The sequence below is a fragment of the Cucurbita maxima genome, unplaced genomic scaffold, assembly GCF_002738345.1.
Source record: "Cucurbita maxima cultivar Rimu unplaced genomic scaffold, Cmax_1.0 Cma_Scf00037, whole genome shotgun sequence".
NCBI lineage: Eukaryota > Viridiplantae > Streptophyta > Magnoliopsida > Cucurbitales > Cucurbitaceae > Cucurbita > Cucurbita maxima.
Window position 1 is genome coordinate 420,364 of NW_019272053.1, and position 11,614 is coordinate 431,977.

At 38.4% G+C, this 11,614-nt stretch overlaps 39 non-coding genes across 39 annotated transcripts; all 39 read left to right on the plus strand.

Moving 5' to 3' along the window:
* Nucleotides 1–193: 193 nt before the first annotated feature.
* On the plus strand, nucleotides 194–267 carry TRNAV-CAC. The gene has a single exon. It is a non-coding gene; the product is annotated as a tRNA-Val (tRNA).
* An 85-nt stretch (nucleotides 268–352) lies between these two features.
* TRNAV-CAC lies at nucleotides 353–426 on the plus strand. Its single transcript has one exon. It is a non-coding gene; the product is annotated as a tRNA-Val (tRNA).
* Nucleotides 427–511: 85 nt separating this feature from the next.
* Nucleotides 512–585, plus strand: TRNAV-CAC. Its single transcript has one exon. It is a non-coding gene; the product is annotated as a tRNA-Val (tRNA).
* A 721-nt stretch (nucleotides 586–1,306) lies between these two features.
* TRNAV-CAC lies at nucleotides 1,307–1,380 on the plus strand. The gene has a single exon. It is a non-coding gene; the product is annotated as a tRNA-Val (tRNA).
* Nucleotides 1,381–1,465: 85 nt separating this feature from the next.
* Nucleotides 1,466–1,539, plus strand: TRNAV-CAC. Its single transcript has one exon. It is a non-coding gene; the product is annotated as a tRNA-Val (tRNA).
* Nucleotides 1,540–1,942: 403 nt separating this feature from the next.
* TRNAV-CAC lies at nucleotides 1,943–2,016 on the plus strand. Its single transcript has one exon. It is a non-coding gene; the product is annotated as a tRNA-Val (tRNA).
* Nucleotides 2,017–2,183: 167 nt separating this feature from the next.
* Nucleotides 2,184–2,257, plus strand: TRNAV-CAC. The gene has a single exon. It is a non-coding gene; the product is annotated as a tRNA-Val (tRNA).
* Nucleotides 2,258–2,660: 403 nt separating this feature from the next.
* On the plus strand, nucleotides 2,661–2,734 carry TRNAV-CAC. Its single transcript has one exon. It is a non-coding gene; the product is annotated as a tRNA-Val (tRNA).
* Nucleotides 2,735–2,819: 85 nt separating this feature from the next.
* TRNAV-CAC lies at nucleotides 2,820–2,893 on the plus strand. The gene has a single exon. It is a non-coding gene; the product is annotated as a tRNA-Val (tRNA).
* An 85-nt stretch (nucleotides 2,894–2,978) lies between these two features.
* On the plus strand, nucleotides 2,979–3,052 carry TRNAV-CAC. The gene has a single exon. It is a non-coding gene; the product is annotated as a tRNA-Val (tRNA).
* A 95-nt stretch (nucleotides 3,053–3,147) lies between these two features.
* TRNAV-GAC lies at nucleotides 3,148–3,221 on the plus strand. The gene has a single exon. It is a non-coding gene; the product is annotated as a tRNA-Val (tRNA).
* Nucleotides 3,222–3,465: 244 nt separating this feature from the next.
* Nucleotides 3,466–3,539, plus strand: TRNAV-CAC. The gene has a single exon. It is a non-coding gene; the product is annotated as a tRNA-Val (tRNA).
* Nucleotides 3,540–3,942: 403 nt separating this feature from the next.
* TRNAV-CAC lies at nucleotides 3,943–4,016 on the plus strand. The gene has a single exon. It is a non-coding gene; the product is annotated as a tRNA-Val (tRNA).
* Nucleotides 4,017–4,963: 947 nt separating this feature from the next.
* Nucleotides 4,964–5,037, plus strand: TRNAV-CAC. The gene has a single exon. It is a non-coding gene; the product is annotated as a tRNA-Val (tRNA).
* Nucleotides 5,038–5,440: 403 nt separating this feature from the next.
* Nucleotides 5,441–5,514, plus strand: TRNAV-CAC. The gene has a single exon. It is a non-coding gene; the product is annotated as a tRNA-Val (tRNA).
* Nucleotides 5,515–5,599: 85 nt separating this feature from the next.
* On the plus strand, nucleotides 5,600–5,673 carry TRNAV-CAC. The gene has a single exon. It is a non-coding gene; the product is annotated as a tRNA-Val (tRNA).
* Nucleotides 5,674–5,917: 244 nt separating this feature from the next.
* Nucleotides 5,918–5,989, plus strand: TRNASTOP-UCA. Its single transcript has one exon. It is a non-coding gene; the product is annotated as a tRNA-Sec (tRNA).
* An 85-nt stretch (nucleotides 5,990–6,074) lies between these two features.
* On the plus strand, nucleotides 6,075–6,148 carry TRNAV-CAC. The gene has a single exon. It is a non-coding gene; the product is annotated as a tRNA-Val (tRNA).
* An 85-nt stretch (nucleotides 6,149–6,233) lies between these two features.
* TRNAA-CGC lies at nucleotides 6,234–6,307 on the plus strand. The gene has a single exon. It is a non-coding gene; the product is annotated as a tRNA-Ala (tRNA).
* Nucleotides 6,308–6,709: 402 nt separating this feature from the next.
* TRNAV-CAC lies at nucleotides 6,710–6,783 on the plus strand. Its single transcript has one exon. It is a non-coding gene; the product is annotated as a tRNA-Val (tRNA).
* Nucleotides 6,784–7,186: 403 nt separating this feature from the next.
* TRNAV-CAC lies at nucleotides 7,187–7,260 on the plus strand. The gene has a single exon. It is a non-coding gene; the product is annotated as a tRNA-Val (tRNA).
* Nucleotides 7,261–7,345: 85 nt separating this feature from the next.
* Nucleotides 7,346–7,419, plus strand: TRNAV-CAC. Its single transcript has one exon. It is a non-coding gene; the product is annotated as a tRNA-Val (tRNA).
* Nucleotides 7,420–7,504: 85 nt separating this feature from the next.
* TRNAV-CAC lies at nucleotides 7,505–7,578 on the plus strand. The gene has a single exon. It is a non-coding gene; the product is annotated as a tRNA-Val (tRNA).
* Nucleotides 7,579–7,663: 85 nt separating this feature from the next.
* On the plus strand, nucleotides 7,664–7,737 carry TRNAV-CAC. Its single transcript has one exon. It is a non-coding gene; the product is annotated as a tRNA-Val (tRNA).
* An 85-nt stretch (nucleotides 7,738–7,822) lies between these two features.
* TRNAV-CAC lies at nucleotides 7,823–7,896 on the plus strand. Its single transcript has one exon. It is a non-coding gene; the product is annotated as a tRNA-Val (tRNA).
* An 85-nt stretch (nucleotides 7,897–7,981) lies between these two features.
* On the plus strand, nucleotides 7,982–8,055 carry TRNAV-CAC. Its single transcript has one exon. It is a non-coding gene; the product is annotated as a tRNA-Val (tRNA).
* Nucleotides 8,056–8,140: 85 nt separating this feature from the next.
* Nucleotides 8,141–8,214, plus strand: TRNAV-CAC. Its single transcript has one exon. It is a non-coding gene; the product is annotated as a tRNA-Val (tRNA).
* Nucleotides 8,215–8,299: 85 nt separating this feature from the next.
* On the plus strand, nucleotides 8,300–8,373 carry TRNAV-CAC. The gene has a single exon. It is a non-coding gene; the product is annotated as a tRNA-Val (tRNA).
* An 85-nt stretch (nucleotides 8,374–8,458) lies between these two features.
* Nucleotides 8,459–8,532, plus strand: TRNAV-CAC. The gene has a single exon. It is a non-coding gene; the product is annotated as a tRNA-Val (tRNA).
* Nucleotides 8,533–8,617: 85 nt separating this feature from the next.
* Nucleotides 8,618–8,691, plus strand: TRNAV-CAC. The gene has a single exon. It is a non-coding gene; the product is annotated as a tRNA-Val (tRNA).
* Nucleotides 8,692–8,776: 85 nt separating this feature from the next.
* On the plus strand, nucleotides 8,777–8,850 carry TRNAV-CAC. Its single transcript has one exon. It is a non-coding gene; the product is annotated as a tRNA-Val (tRNA).
* Nucleotides 8,851–8,935: 85 nt separating this feature from the next.
* On the plus strand, nucleotides 8,936–9,009 carry TRNAV-UAC. The gene has a single exon. It is a non-coding gene; the product is annotated as a tRNA-Val (tRNA).
* Nucleotides 9,010–9,094: 85 nt separating this feature from the next.
* On the plus strand, nucleotides 9,095–9,168 carry TRNAV-CAC. The gene has a single exon. It is a non-coding gene; the product is annotated as a tRNA-Val (tRNA).
* Nucleotides 9,169–9,253: 85 nt separating this feature from the next.
* On the plus strand, nucleotides 9,254–9,327 carry TRNAV-UAC. The gene has a single exon. It is a non-coding gene; the product is annotated as a tRNA-Val (tRNA).
* A 244-nt stretch (nucleotides 9,328–9,571) lies between these two features.
* TRNAV-UAC lies at nucleotides 9,572–9,645 on the plus strand. Its single transcript has one exon. It is a non-coding gene; the product is annotated as a tRNA-Val (tRNA).
* A 244-nt stretch (nucleotides 9,646–9,889) lies between these two features.
* TRNAV-CAC lies at nucleotides 9,890–9,963 on the plus strand. Its single transcript has one exon. It is a non-coding gene; the product is annotated as a tRNA-Val (tRNA).
* Nucleotides 9,964–10,533: 570 nt separating this feature from the next.
* On the plus strand, nucleotides 10,534–10,607 carry TRNAI-UAU. The gene has a single exon. It is a non-coding gene; the product is annotated as a tRNA-Ile (tRNA).
* A 312-nt stretch (nucleotides 10,608–10,919) lies between these two features.
* On the plus strand, nucleotides 10,920–10,993 carry TRNAV-CAC. The gene has a single exon. It is a non-coding gene; the product is annotated as a tRNA-Val (tRNA).
* Nucleotides 10,994–11,237: 244 nt separating this feature from the next.
* TRNAV-CAC lies at nucleotides 11,238–11,311 on the plus strand. Its single transcript has one exon. It is a non-coding gene; the product is annotated as a tRNA-Val (tRNA).
* Nucleotides 11,312–11,614: the final 303 nt, after the last annotated feature.

The following is an 11,614-nucleotide window of genomic DNA, read 5'->3' on the forward strand; positions in this document are numbered from 1 at the left end:
TCGAGTTCAAATCGTTATTTTGGTTTGTTAGCTTGTCTGGGTGGTGTAGTTGGTTATCACGCTAGGCTCACACACTAGAGGTCCTCAGTTTGAACCTTGGCTCAGACATGTTTAGAATTATGTTTTTACTTTTTCCTCAACAATGATTTCATCGTTGATTCGAGTTCAAATCGTTATTTTGGTTTGTTAGCTTGTCTGGGTGGTGTAGTTGGTTATCACGCTAGTCTCACACACTAGAGGTCCTCAGTTTGAACCTTGGCTCAGACATGTTTAGAATTATGTTTTTACTTTTTTCTGAACAACGATTTCACCGTTGATTCGAGTTCAAATCGTTATTTTGGTTTGTTAGCTTGTCTGGGTGGTGTAGTTGGTTATCACGCTAGTCTCACACACTAGAGGTCCTCAGTTTGAACCTTGGCTCAGACATGTTTAGAATTATGTTTTTACTTTTTTCTCAACAACGATTTCACCGTTGATTCGAGTTCAAATCGTTATTTTGGTTTGTTAGCTTGTCTGGGTGGTGTAGTTGGTTATCACGCTAGTCTCACACACTAGAGGTCCTCAGTTTGAACCTTGGCTCAGACATGTTTAGAATTATGTTTTTACTTTTTTCTGAACAACGATTTCACCGTTGATTCGAGTTCAAATCGTTATTTTGGTTTGTTAGCTTGTCTGGGTGGTGTAGTTGGTTATCACGCTAGTCTCACACACTAGAGGTCCTCAATTTGAACCTTGGCTCAGACATGTTTAGAATTATGTTTTTACTTTTTTCTGAACAACGATTTCACCGTTGATTCGAGTTCAAATCGTTATTTAGGTTTGTTAGCTTGTCTGGGTGGTGTAGTTAGTTATCACGCTAGTCTCACACACTAGAGGTCCTCAGTTTGAACCTTGGCTCAGACATGTTTAGAATTATGTTTTTACTTTTTTCTGAACAACGATTTCACCGTTGATTCGAGTTCAAATCGTTATTTTGGTTTGTTAGCTTGTCTGGGTGGTGTAGTTGGTTATCATTTTAGTCTCACACACTAGAGGTCCTCAGTTTGAACCTTAGCTCAGACATGTTTAGAATTATGTTTTTACTTTTTCTTGAACAACGATTTCACCGTTGATTCGAGTTCAAATCGTTATTTTGGTTTGTTAGCTCGTCTGGGTGGTGTAGTTGGTTATCATTCTAGTCTCACACACTAGAGCTCCTCAGTTTGAACCTTGGCTCAGACATGTTTAGAATTATGTTTTTACTTTTTCTTGAACAACGATTTCACCGTTGATTCGAGTAAAAATCGTTATTTTGGTTTGTTAGCATGTCTGGGTGGTGTAGTTGGTTATCACGCTAGTCTCACACACTAGAGGTCCTCAGTTTGAACCTTGGCTCAGACATGTTTAGAATTATGTTTTTACTTTTTTCTGAACAACGATTTCACCGTTGATTCGAGTTCAAATCGTTATTTTGGTTTGTTAGCTTGTCTGGGTGGTGTAGTTGGTTATCACGCTAGTCTCACACACTAGAGGTCCTCAGTTTGAACCTTGGCTCAGACATGTTTAGAATTATGTTTTTACTTTTTTCTGAACAACGATTTCACCGTTTATTCGAGTTCAAATCGTTATTTTGGTTTGTTAGATCGTCTGGGTGGTGTAGTTGGTTATCATTCTAGTCTCACACACTAGAGGTCCTCAGTTTGAACTTTGGCTCAGACATGTTTAGAATTATGTTTTTACTTTTTCTTGAACAACGATTTCATCGTTGATTCGAGTTCAAATCGTTATTTTTGTTTGTTAGCTTGTTTGGGTGGTGTAGTTGGTTATCACGCTAGTCTCACACACTAGAGGTCCCCCAGTTCGAACCTAGGCTCAGACATTTTTAAAATTATGTTTTTACTATTTCTTGAACAACGATTTCACCGTTGATTCGTGTTTAAATCGTTATTTTTGTTTTTAGCTTGTCTGGGTGGTGTAGTTGGTTATCACGCTAATCTCACACACTAGAGGTCCCCATTTCGAACCTGGGCTCAGACATTTTTAAAATTATGTTTTTACCCTGAACAACGATTTCACCGTTGATTCGAGTTCAAATTGTTATTGAACTTGAGCTCAGACATTTTTAAAATTATGTTTTTACTATTTCCTGAACAACGATTTCACCGTTGATTCGAGTTCAAATCGTTATTTTGGTCTGTTAGCTTGTCTGGGTGGTGTAGTTGGTTATCACGCTAGTCTCACACACTAGAGGTCCTCAGTTTGAACCTTGGCTCAGACATGTTTAGAATAATGTTTTTACTTTTTTCTGAACAACGATTTCACCGTTGATTTGAGTTCAAATCGTTATTTTGGTTTGTTAGCTTGTCTGGGTGGTGAAGTTGGTTATCACGCTAGTCTCACACACTAGAGGTCCTCAGTTTGAACCTTGGCTCAGACATGTTTAGAATTATGTTTTTACTTTTTTCGGAACAACGATTTCCCCGTTTATTCGAGTTCAAATCGTTATTTTGGTTTGCTAGCTCGTCTGGGTGGTGTAGTTGGTTATCATTCTAGTCTCACACACTAGAGTTCCTCAGTTTGAACCTTGGCTCAGACATGTTTAGAATTATGTTTTTACTTTTTTCTGTACAACGATTTCACCGTTTATTCGAGTTCAAATCGTTATTTTGGTTTGTTAGCTTGTCTGGGTGGTGTAGTTGGTTATCACGTTAGTCTCACACACTAGAGGTCCCCAGTTCGAACCTTGGCTCAGACATTTTTAAAATTACGTTTTTTATATTTTCCGAACAACGATTTCACCGTTGATTCGAGTTCAAATCGTTATTTAGGTTTGTTAGCTTGTCTGGGTGGTGTAGTTGGTTATCACGCTAGTCTCACACACTAGAGGTCCCCAGTTCGAACGTGGGCTCAGACATTTTTAAAATTATGTTTTTACTATTTCCTGAACAACGATTTCACCGTTGATTCGAGTTCAAATCGTTATTTTGGTCTGTTAGCTTGTCTGGGTGGTGTAGTTGGTTATCACGCTAGTCTCACACACTAGAGGTCCTCAGTTTGAACCTTGGCTCAGACATGTTTAGAATTACGTTTTTACTTTTTTCTGAACAACGATTTCACCGTTGATTCGAGTTGATTCGAGTTCAAATCGTTATTTTGGTTTGTTAGCTTGTCTGGGTGGTGTAGTTGGTTATCACGCTAGTTTGACACACTAGAGGTCCTCAGTTTGAACCTTGGCTCAGACATGTTTAGAATTACGTTTTTACTTTTTTCTGAACAACGATTTCACCGTTTATTCGAGTTCAAATCGTTATTTTGGTTTGCTAGCTCGTCTGGGTGGTGTAGTTGGTTATCATTCTAGTCTCACACACTAGAGGTTCTCAGTTTGAACCTTGGCTTAGACATGTTTAGAATTATGTTTTTACTTTTTCTTGAACAACGATTTCACCGTTGATTCGAGTTCAAATCGTTATTTTGGTTTGTTAGCTTGTCTGGGTGGTGTAGTTGGTTATCACGCTAGTCTCACACACTAGAGGTCCCCAGTTCAATCCTGGGCTCAGACATTTTTAAAATTATGTTTTTACTATTACCTGAACAACGATTTCACCGTTGATTTGAGTTCAAATCGTTATTTTGGTTTGTTAGCTTGTCTGGGTGGTGTAGTTGGTTATCACGCTAGTCTCACACACTAGAGGTCCTCAATTTGAACCTTAGCTCAGACATGTTTATTATTATATTTTTACTTTTTCTTGAACAACGATTTCACCGTTGATTCGAGTTCAAATCGTTATTTTGGTTTGTTAGCTTGTCTAGGTGGTGAAGTTGGTTATCACGCTAGTCTCACACACTAGAGGTCCTCAGTTTGAACCTTGGCTCAGACATGTTTAGAATTACGTTTTTACTTTTTTCTGAACAACGATTTCACCGTTTATTCGAGTTCAAATCGTTATTTTGGTTTGTTAGCTTGTCTGGGTGGTGTAGTTGGTTATCACGCTAGTCTCACACACTAGAGGTCCCCAGTTCGAACCTGGGCTCAGCCATTTTTAAAATCATGTTTTTACTATTTTAAGAACAACGATTTCACCGTTGATTCGAGTTCAAATCGTTATTTTGGTTTGTTAGCTTGTCTGGGTGGTGTAGTTGGTTATGAGGCTAGTCTCATACACTATAGGTCCTCAGTTTGAACCTTGGCTCAAACTTGTTTAGAATTATGTTTTTGCTTTTTTCTAAACAACGATTTCACCGTTGATTCGAGTTCAAATCGTTATTTTGGTTCGTTAGCTTGTCTGGGTGGTGTAGTTGGTTATCACGCTAGTCTCACACACTAGAGGTCCCCAGTTCGAACCTGGGTTCAAAGGTGGTGTAGTTGGTTATCACGCTAGTCTCACACACTAGAGGTCCCCAGTTCGAACCTGGGTTCAAACATTTTTAAAATTATGTTTTTACTATTACCTGAACAACGATTTCACTGTTGATTCGAGTTCAAATCGTTATTTTGGTTTGTTAGCTTGTCTGGGTGGTGTAGTTGACTATCATTCTAGTCTCACACACTACAGGTCTTCAGTTTGAACCTTAGCTCAGACATGTTTAGAATTATGTTTTTACTTTTTCTTGAACAACGATTTCACCGTTGATTCGAGTTCAAATCGTTATTTTGGTTTGTTAGCTTGTCTGGGTGGTGAAGTTGGTTATCACGCTAGTCTCACACACTAGAGGTCCTCAGTTTGAACCTTGGCTCAGACATGTTTAGAATTATGTTTTTACTTTTTTCCGAACAACGATTTCCCCGTTTATTCGAGTTCAAATCGTTATTTTGGTTTGCTAGCTCGTCTGGGTGGTGTAGTTGGTTATCATTCTAGTCTCACACACTAGAGGTCCTCAGTTTGAACCTTGGCTCAGACATGTTTAGAATTATGTTTTTACTTTTTTCTGAACAACGATTTCACCGTTGATTCGAGTTCAAATCGTTATTTTGGTTTGTTAGCTTGTCTGGGTGGTGTAGTTGGTTATCACGCTAGTCTCACACACTAGAGGTCCTCAGTTTGAACCTTGGCTCAGACATGTTTAGAATTATGTTTTTACTTTTTTCTGAACAACGAATTTACCGTTGATTCGAGTTCAAATCGTTATTTTGGTTTGTTAGCTTGTCTAGGTGGTGTAGTTAGTTATCACGCTAGTCTCACATACTAGAGGTCCCCAATTCGAACCTAGGTTCAGACATTTTTAAAATTATGTTTTTACTTTTTCCTGAACAACGATTTCACTGTTGATTCGAGTTCAAATCGTTATTTTGGTTTGTTAACTTGTCTGGGTGGTGCAGTTGGTTATCACGCTAGTCTCACACACTAGAGGTCCTTAGTTTGAACCTTGGCTCAGACATGTTTAGAATTATGTTTTTACTTTTTCTTGAACAATGATTTCACCGTTGATTCGAGTTCAAATCGTTATTTTGGTTTGTTAGCTTGTCTGGGTGGTGTAGTTGGTTATCACGCTAGTCTCACACACTAGAGGTCCTCAGTTTGAACCTTGGCTCAGACATGTTTAGAATTATGTTTTTACTTTTTTCTGAACAACGATTTCACCGTTGATTCGAGTTCAAATCGTTATTTTGGTTTGTTAGCTTGTCTGGGTGGTGTAGTTGGTTATCACGCTAGTCTCACACACTAGAGGTCCTCAGTTTGAACCTTGGCTCAGACATGTTTAGAATTATGTTTTTACTTTTTCTTGAACAATGATTTCACCGTTGATTCGAGTTCAAATCGTTATTTTGGTTTGTTAGCTCGTCTGGGTGGTGTAGTTGGTTATCACGCTAGTCTCACACACTAGAGGTCCTCAGTTTGAACCTTGGCTCTGACATGTTTAGAATTATGTTTTTACTTTTTTCTGAACAACGATTTCACCGTTTATTCGAGTTCAAATTGTTATTTTGGTTTGTTAGCTTGTCTGGGTGGTGTAGTTGGTTATCACGCTAGTCTCACACTAGAGGTCCTCAGTTTGAACCTTGGCTCAGACATGTTTAGAATTATGTTTTTACTTTTTTCTGAACAACGATTTCACCGTTGATTCGAGTTCAAATCGTTATTTTGGTTTGTTAGCTTGTCTGGGTGGTGTAGTTGGTTATCACGCTAGTCTCACACACTAGAGGTCCTCAGTTTGAACCTTGGCTCAGACATGTTTAGAATTATGTTTTTACTTTTTTCTGAACAACGATTTCACCGTTGATTCGAGTTCAAATCGTTATTTTGGTTTGTTAGCTTGTCTGGGTGGTGTAGTTGGTTATCACGCTAGTCTCGCACACTAGAGGTCCTCAGTTTGAACCTTGGCTCAGACATGTTTATAATTATGTTTTTACTTTTTTCTGAACAACGATTTCACCGTTTATTCGAGTTCAAATCGTTATTTTGGTTTGTTAGATTGTCTGGATGGTGTAGTTGGTTATCATTCTAGTCTCACACCTAGAGGTCCTCAGTTTGAACCTTGGCTCAGACATGTTTAGAATTATGTTTTTACTTTTTTCTGAACAACAATTTCACCGTTTATTCGAGTTCAAATCGTTATTTTTGTTTGTTAGCTTGTCTGGGTGGTGTTGTTGGTTATCACGCTAGTCTCACACACTAGAGGTCCTCAGTTTGAACTTTGGCTTAGACATGTTTAGAATTATGTTTTTACTTTTTCTTGAACAACGATTTCACCGTTGATTCGAGTTCAAATCGTTATTTTGGTTTGTTAGCTTGTCTGGGTGGTGTAGTTGGTTATCACGCTAGTCTCACACACTAGAGGTCCTCAGTTTGAACCTTGGCTCAGACATGTTTAGAATTATGTTTTTACTTTTTTCTGAACAACGATTTCACCGTTGATTCGAGTTCAAATCGTTATTTTGGTTTGTTAGCTTGTCTGGGTGGTGTAGTTGGTTATCACGCTAGTCTCACACACTAGAGGTCCTCAGTTTGAACCTTGGTTCAGACATTTTTATAATTATGTTTTTACTTTTTTCTGAACAACGATTTCACCGTTTATTCGAGTTCAAATCGTTATTTTGGTTTGTTAGATCGTCTGGGTGGTGTAGTTGGTTATCATTCTAGTCTCACACACTAGAGGTCCTCAGTTTGAACTTTGGCTCAGACATGTTTAGAATTATGTTTTTACTTTTTCTTGAACAACGATTTCACCGTTGATTCGAGTTCAAATCGTTATTTTGGTTTGTTAGCTTGTCTGGGTGGTGTAGTTGGTTATCACGCTAGTCTCACACACTAGAGGTCCTCAGTTTGAACCTTGGCTCAGACATGTTTAGAATTATGTTTTTACTTTTTTCTGAACAACGATTTCACCGTTGATTCGAGTTCAAATCGTTATTTTGGTTTGTTAGCTTGTCTGGGTGGTGTAGTTGGTTATCACGCTAGTCTCACACACTAGAGGTCCTCAGTTTGAACCTTGGCTCAGACATGTTTAGAATTATGTTTTTACTTTTTTCTGAACAACGATTTCACCGTTGATTCGAGTTCAAATCGTTATTTTGGTTTGTTAGCTTGTCTGGGTGGTGTAGTTGGTTATCACGCTAGTCTCACACACTAGAGGTCCTCAGTTTGAACCTTGGCTCAGACATGTTTAGAATTATGTTTTTACTTTTTTCTGAACAACGATTTCACCGTTGATTCGAGTTCAAATCGTTATTTTGGTTTGTTAGCTTGTCTGGGTGGTGTAGTTGGTTATCACGCTAGTCTCACACACTAGAGGTCCTCAGTTTGAACCTTGGCTCAGACATGTTTAGAATTATGTTTTTACTTTTTTCTGAACAACGATTTCACCGTTGATTCGAGTTCAAATCGTTATTTTGGTTTGTTAGCTTGTCTGGGTGGTGTAGTTGGTTATCACGCTAGTCTCACACACTAGAGGTCCTCAGTTTGAACCTTGGCTCAGACATGTTTAGAATTATGTTTTTACTTTTTTCTGAACAACGATTTCACCGTTGATTCGAGTTCAAATCGTTATTTTGGTTTGTTAGCTTGTCTGGGTGGTGTAGTTGGTTATCACGCTAGTCTCACACACTAGAGGTCCTCAGTTTGAACCTTGGCTCAGACATGTTTAGAATTATGTTTTTACTTTTTTCTGAACAACGATTTCACCGTTGATTCGAGTTCAAATCGTTATTTTGGTTTGTTAGCTTGTCTGGGTGGTGTAGTTGGTTATCACGCTAGTCTCACACACTAGAGGTCCTCAGTTTGAACCTTGGCTCAGACATGTTTAGAATTATGTTTTTACTTTTTTCTGAACAACGATTTCACCGTTGATTCGAGTTCAAATCGTTATTTTGGTTTGTTAGCTTGTCTGGGTGGTGTAGTTGGTTATCACGCTAGTCTCACACACTAGAGGTCCTCAGTTTGAACCTTGGCTCAGACATGTTTAGAATTATGTTTTTACTTTTTTCTGAACAACGATTTCACCGTTGATTCGAGTTCAAATCGTTATTTTGGTTTGTTAGCTTGTCTGGGTGGTGTAGTTGGTTATCACGCTAGTCTCACACACTAGAGGTCCTCAGTTTGAACCTTGGCTCAGACATGTTTAGAATTATGTTTTTACTTTTTTCTGAACAACGATTTCACCGTTGATTCGAGTTCAAATCGTTATTTTGGTTTGTTAGCTTGTCTGGGTGGTGTAGTTGGTTATCACGCTAGTCTCACACACTAGAGGTCCTCAGTTTGAACCTTGGCTCAGACATGTTTAGAATTATGTTTTTACTTTTTTCTGAACAACGATTTCACCGTTGATTCGAGTTCAAATCGTTATTTTGGTTTGTTAGCTTGTCTGGGTGGTGTAGTTGGTTATCACGCTAGTCTCACACACTAGAGGTCCTCAGTTTGAACCTTGGCTCAGACATGTTTAGAATTATGTTTTTACTTTTTTCTGAACAACGATTTCACCGTTGATTCGAGTTCAAATCGTTATTTTGGTTTGTTAGCTTGTCTGGGTGGTGTAGTTGGTTATCACGCTAGTCTTACACACTAGAGGTCCCCAGTTCGAACCTGGGCTCAGACATTTTTAAAATTATGTTTTTACTATTACCTGAACAACGATTTCACCGTTGATTCGAGTTCAAATCGTTATTTTGGTTTGTTAGCTTGTCTGGGTGGTGTAGTTGGTTATCACGCTAGTCTCACACACTAGAGGTCCTCAGTTTGAACCTTGGCTCAGACATGTTTAGAATTATGTTTTTACTTTTTTCTGAACAACGATTTCACCGTTTATTCGAGTTCAAATCGTTATTTTGGTTTGTTAGCTTGTCTGGGTGGTGTAGTTTGTTATCACGCTAGTCTTACACACTAGAGGTCCCCAGTCCAAACCTGGGCTCAGACATTTTTAAAATTATGTTTTTACTATTACCTGAACAACGATTTCACCGTTGATTTGAGTTCAAATCGTTATTTTGGTTTGTTAGTTTGTCTGGGTGGTGTAGTTGGTTATCATTCTAGTCTCACACACTAGAGGTCCTCAGTTTGAACCTTGGCTCAGGCATGTTTAGAATTATGTTTTTACTTTTTCTTGAACAACGATTTGACCGTTGATTCGAGTTCAAATCGTTATTTTTGTTTGTTAGCTTGTCTGGGTGGTGTAGTTGGTTATCACGCTAGTCTTACACACTAGAGGTCCCCAGTTAAAACCTGGGCTCAGACATTTTTAAAATTATGTATTTACTATTACCTGAACAATGATTTCATCGTTGATTTGAGTTCAAATCGTTATTTTGGTTTGTTAGCTATTCTGGGTGGTGTAGTTGGTTATCATTCTAGTCTCACACACTAGAGGTCTTCAGTTTGAACCTTGGCTCAGACATGTTTAGAATTATGTTTTTACTTTTTCTTGAACAACGATTTCACCGTTGATTCGAGTTCAAATCGTTATTTTGGTTTGTTAGCTTGTCTGGGTGGTGTAGTTGGTTATCACGCTAGTCTCACACACTAGAGGTCCTCAGTTTGAACCTTGGCTCAGACATGTTTAGAATTATGTTTTTACTTTTTTCTGAACAACGATTTCACCGTTTATTCGAGTTCAAATCGTTATTTTTGTTTGTTAGCTTGTTTGGGTGATGTAGTTGGTTATCACGCTAGTCTCACACACTAGAGGTCCTCAGTTTGAACCTTGGCTCAGACATGTTTATAATTATGTTTTTACTTTTTTCTGAACAACGATTTCACCGTTTATTCGAGTTCAAATCGTTATTTTGGTTTGTTAGCTTGTCTGGGTGGTGTAGTTGGTTATCATTCTAGTCTCACACACTAGAGGTCTTCAGTTTGAACCTTGGCTCAGGCATGTTAACATGTTTAGAATTATGTTTTTACTTTTTTCTGAACAACGATTTCACCGTTGATTCGAGTTCTAATCGTTATTTTGGTTTGTTAGCTTGTCTGGGTTGTGTAGTTGGTTATCATGCTTGTCTCACATACTAGAGGTCCTCAGTTTGAACCTTGGCTCAGACATGTTTAGAATTATGTTTTTACTTTTTCCCAAACAACGATTTCACTGTTGATTCGAGTTCAAATCGTTATTTTGGTTTGTTAGCTTGTCTGGGTGGTGTAGTTGGTTATCACGCTAGTCTTATACACTTGAGGTCCCTAGTTCAAACCTGGTCTCAAACATTTTTAAAATTATGTTTTTAATATTTCCTGAACAACGATTTCACCGTTGATTCGAGTTCAAATCGTTATTTTTGTTTGTTAGCTTGTCTGGGTGGTGTAGGTTGTTATCACGCTAGTCTCACACACTAGAGGTCCTCAGTTTGAACCTTGGCTCACTCGGTGGTGTAGTTGGTTATCATTCTAGTCTCACACACTAGAGGTCCTTAGTTTGAACCTTGGCTCAGACATGTTTAAAATTATGTTTTTACGTTTTCTTGAACAACGACTTCACCGTTGATTCGAGTTCAAATCGTTATTTTGGTTTGTTAGCTTGTCTGGGTGGTGTAGTTGGTTATCACGCTAGTCTCACACACTAGAGGTCCTCAGTTTGAACCTTGGCTCAGACATGTTTAGAATTATGTTTTTACTTTTTTCTGAACAACGATTTCACCGTTGATTCGAGTTCTAATCGTTATTTTGGTTTGTTAGCTTGTCTGGGTGGTGAAGTTGGTTATCACGCTAGTCTCACACACTAGAGGTCCTCAGTTTGAACCTTGGCTCAGACATGTTTAGAATTATGTTTTTACTTTTTTCTGAACAACGATTTCACCGTTTATTCGAGTTCAAATCGTTATTTTTGTTTGTTAGCTTGTCTGGGTGGTGTAGTTGGTTATCACGCTAGTCTCACACACTAGAGGTCCCCAGTTCGAACCTGGGCTCAGACATTTTTTCAAATTATGTTTTTACTATTTCCCGAACAACGATTTCACCGATGATTCGAGTTCAAATCGTTATTTTTGTTTTAGTGTGTCTGGGTCGAGTTCAAATCGTTATTTTTGTTTTAGTGTGTCTGGGTGGTGTAGTTGGTTATCTTCTAGTCTCACACACTAGAGGTCCACAGTTCGAACTTGGGCTCACTTTTTCCTGACCAACGATTTCACTGTTGATTCGAGTTCAGATCGTTATTTAGATTTTTCAGCTTGTCTGGGTGGTGTAGTTGGTTATCATGCTAGTCTCACACACTAGAG